The following is a 4,261-nucleotide window of genomic DNA, read 5'->3' on the forward strand; positions in this document are numbered from 1 at the left end:
AACCCTATCTGAGGGGAAAAAAAAAAAAAAAAAAAAAATCTGTTCTTATCAGTTTAATATCTGATACGTCCCCTATCTGGGGACCATATATTAAATGGATTTTTAGAACAGGGAGCTGGAAAAAGAGCTTGCTCTGTCCACTCCGCGCATTGACCTGGTATTGCAGTACCTCCAGGACCGGTGCACCCCCTTTCCTACAGCAGTTTCCAAAAGCAGAAAAACAAAACTGACGAGCAAGAGGTGCAGCGCAGCTGTGGCTGCTTCTGCTGCTAACAAACGAGCACTTTGATTGACACTCAGCCCGTCTGCTGCCGTGGAGCTCGCAACATTGTATCCACTGAGCAGCTGCGTCTGCCAGAGTGTGCACAGCACAGGTACAACTGGAAGCAAAACAACACACACCAGTTCATATGCCAGCCGCACTCTATAGTTCGTACCTACCGCTGCGCTAATAGCCAAGTTGGAAACATCGGGCAGGCACAGCGTATCCTGGCAGCCTGCGTCTGTATGCTCCACGTATTCGGGTCATGGGTGTATGTGCTGGGGGTGCGGTCGTACCTGGGGCCCGGAGCCCTAGGGGGCCCATAAAGTCTCTCTTCCCCACATTGTAAACCAATGCTATCAATGAAGCTTTATAGTTTGGGGGCCCAGTCCCAGACTTTGTACTGGGGCCCCGCAGCTTCAAGTTACACCTCCGGATCAGGATAATGCTAGGCCATTCCAACCAGCCTGTGTGAGTGACCTGCAGTCGCTGGTAGTCGAAAAACTGCAGCGCTCCACGCGGGCTGAGATACACGCTCCACGTGGGATGATCCAGGCCAACGCTTACAGATGGAGCAACACCCGGGGAGCAAAGAACTCCAACGAACGGACGTCTACTTTAAAAGGATGTATTGCTTTATTCAATGCATGGACACAGAAACAGTTCAACCGCTCGCTAAAGACCGCAGTCAATACAGTAAAGAAAGAAATGTGTCTGTTTAATGTAAACTTGCACGGATCTCGTTTGTGAGCCACTGACTGAATGAATGCTGCTGCTGCCGCAGCTGCATGTCTGAAACGTGGTCTGACGTTACATGCACCAGCAGGGATAAGGCCTTGCCTATAAGCATTCCCCAGCTGGCAAAAACGGAACCTCCCTGCCTATTCCTCACCGTGGAAGAACGGAACCTACCTTTTTTTTTAAAAAAAAGAAAGCCACAGCAGCAGCCAACTAGATTTTGGTAGGCCGCTGTCTCCCCCTTGTGTGCTGCATTAAAAATGCACTCCGCTAAAAATAACTGATCCACGAAATAGAGCGTAGGGAGAGAATGAGGCTTCGAGATGAGCCGTCAGGCTATGATAAATTGGATCACACCTGGGCGATATGGATAGATGCCCGGAGCTCACCCCTATTTACTAGGTGGTTACAGACAGGGACATGTGAGTAACACGTTTAAACCACAATCGTAAAGAGAAACAACAATCCCGGAGCCCGCCCCCCCCCCCCTTTTTGTTTTATTTTCTCTTTCTCCCGTGTCATAGATACCTACCCTCCCTTACCGCTCCCCCCCCCCCTTCCCCTGTTTGTAGACCTTATAAAATATCACAGACAAACATGATATAGTTCAACTCGAAATTTATTTATTAAGTTTCATTGTCAAAGTTATTTTTACATTGCTTTGAGATAAGGCAAAAGTTTCCCCCCCCCCCCCTCCATGAAACCAATAAAACCTATATTGAATAAAATAAAAATGATGCAGTTACCGGTAGTTCTGCAGTTGCCGGTAGGTAGTTCTGCAGTTGCCGGTAGGTAGTTCTGCAGTTGCCGGTAGGTAGTTCTGCAGTTGCCGGTAGGTAGTTTTGCAGTTGCCGGTAGTTTTGCAGTTACCGGTAGTTCTGCAGCTTCTTGGTAGAGATAAAGACCATCTCCCGTCTCCCAGCTGCAGCAGAGACTGACTAAAATCGCTGCCAAGCCCGGTATTTATGCTTCTAAATTGATGACATCACAATGGAGTGACATCAGCCTGCCATACACCTGGCTCATGACATCACAAGGGAGTGACATCATCAGCATTCCAAACAGCTGGCTCATTTGCATACAGTATGTATGTATGTATGACATCACAAGGGAGTGACATCATCAGCATTCCAAATACCTGGCTCATTTGCATACAGTATGTATGCATGCATGTATGTGTCTATCTATCCTATCCTATCTAATCTATCTTTATTAATTACGTAGAATATAGATATGGATTATTTCTGAATTATAGATTTTGTAGATATAGATTAAAGATAGATTTAGGATTGTGTGTGTGTGTGTGTGTGTGTGTGTGATATATATAGATATATAGATATATATATAGATATATATATATAGATATATATAGATAGATATGTAAAAAAAATATAAAATCTGTAGTTATGTATGTATGGCGGGAAAAAAAGGCCTGCTGTATGTTTTTAAGTTCTTCGGATGACCATGCCGTTCTATTATTCTCCTTACTAGGGTCTACTAATGCCGGCCCAGGGAAAGGCAATAAAGCCCTATGGGGCCGAAGCCAATTTCCCTCATTTCAGGTAAAAAGTTTCCATCCGTCCCCACTGGAAATGCGGCCGGCCGAAGAGATCCCTCCAACCGACCGGCCGACGCACCTTCAGAGACAAACTAGTGCTTGCTTCTAGTGTCATCGCCGGCTTAACCATCCTGGGTAGGGAGGTGACGAGTCCTGCAGCAGCAGCAGCAGGCTCTACAAGCCTAGGATGCGTGAGCACGGTGCAAGAGGAAGGACTGAGGGGGGGGGGAGGGCGCGGTTGAGAAGGCGTGGGGCGGGGCTATGCAAAACTCTCCCAGCTGCCTGGGTGCATTGTGGGTGCGCCCAGAGTGCCGGCTGAGCCTGTTGCCTCAAGCCTTGGAAGTGGAGTTGGGCGGGCCGGGCTGCAGGTGAAACCTATTTCGGGTTATCGCTTCTCGGCCTTTTGGCTAAGATCAAGTGTACTTGGTACAGGCGGTCTTAGTCAGAAGGTAACTCGGGTACCCCTCTCCTCTGCCTGGCGGGATCGCCCACTCCGGTGGGCTTCACCCGCCTGCTGCTATCGGGGAGAGGGATTAGTCCCAGGGTAAACGGGTTGCGATCCCCCTGCCTCTTCTGGTCTCCGGGCCAGAGGAGGGCGCTACTTTTTTTGAGTCACAAAGCGGTTTTGTGACTTCCCTTCTACAAACATGGGCGAAAGCCCACAAGAAATACCGGCATATGCGCGGATCAAGAACACTGTACGTGTCTCTTTTTCAGATAGTGCGGACACACGTGGTCTGAAGTATGTGGTCGAGGACGTGCTGCAAGGAGTGTTCAAGATACAAAAGAGAGAGATCCTTGCGATCCAAGATTACCCCAAGCGACGGATCTATGACGTGACCCTGACCGAAGCGGGCATCTTTAGAGACCTGGTCTCAGCCATCCCAATAAGAAAAGATCCGAAGCTTGAGGGTGTCTTGCTGGTCGAGCACGTCCTCGACATAACCAAACTTGTGGTGATTAAAATGTATTCTCCCTACACTGATGTAAAAGAGGTCGAGGACTTTCTCTTACGTTATTTTAAATCGGTCAGATGTATGGGAAAGATTATGAACGAGTTTGGTATTTGGACCTCGAAGTGGCGATTCCAGGCCACGTGTGTAAGTGACCCCAGTTGGCCGGGGGGAGTGATCTTACCGCCTGCGCGTTTTAAATTGGGCAAAGTGAATGGCGACCTATACTTTGCGGGAATGCCTGACTTCTGTAGGACTTGTTCAACATACGGTCACCAAAAAGATTCCTGTGCGAGTACTTGCAAGAAATGTGGGGGCACTGATCATGAGACAAGCGGGTGTAAAAAAGGCAAAGGATGCTATTTCTGCGGCAATGTTGGTCACCTCTACACGTTTTGCCCCCACAGAGCACAGAAGACGGAGCAGCAAGGGCGACCCGGAACCGAGGAGCGGCCAGGGCAGCCAAAAGACCAAGCAGCACCCCCCCAGGGAGAGGAGCCTGAGGAGATGGAGGTCTCCAGTGGGCCCCCACAAGGTGGTAAGGAGCAGCGGAGCATTAAGAGGAGGGTGAGCGACCGGCGGACTGGCTCTCCCTCCCGGGAAACCGGTAGAGGTGGCAGAGCCGGGGAAGCCGGTCCGGGCCCTCCCAAAGTGCCCGCTGAGGCGGTGCCCGAGGCGGAGGACCCTGGGGGCACGGCGGCAGCAACACAAAAACGGAGGAAAGGCTCGGGTGGTAGGCTGTACTCGGAG

General features: G+C 49.9%; 1 non-coding gene across 1 annotated transcript; it reads left to right on the forward strand.

Annotated features, from left to right (window-relative positions):
* LOC136574130 (U2 spliceosomal RNA) lies at positions 1-191 on the forward strand. The gene has a single exon (XR_010786249.1). It is a non-coding gene; the product is annotated as a U2 spliceosomal RNA (small nuclear RNA).
* Positions 192-4,261: the final 4,070 nt, after the last annotated feature.

Source organism: Eleutherodactylus coqui, chromosome 7, assembly GCF_035609145.1.
Source record: "Eleutherodactylus coqui strain aEleCoq1 chromosome 7, aEleCoq1.hap1, whole genome shotgun sequence".
NCBI lineage: Eukaryota > Metazoa > Chordata > Amphibia > Anura > Eleutherodactylidae > Eleutherodactylus > Eleutherodactylus coqui.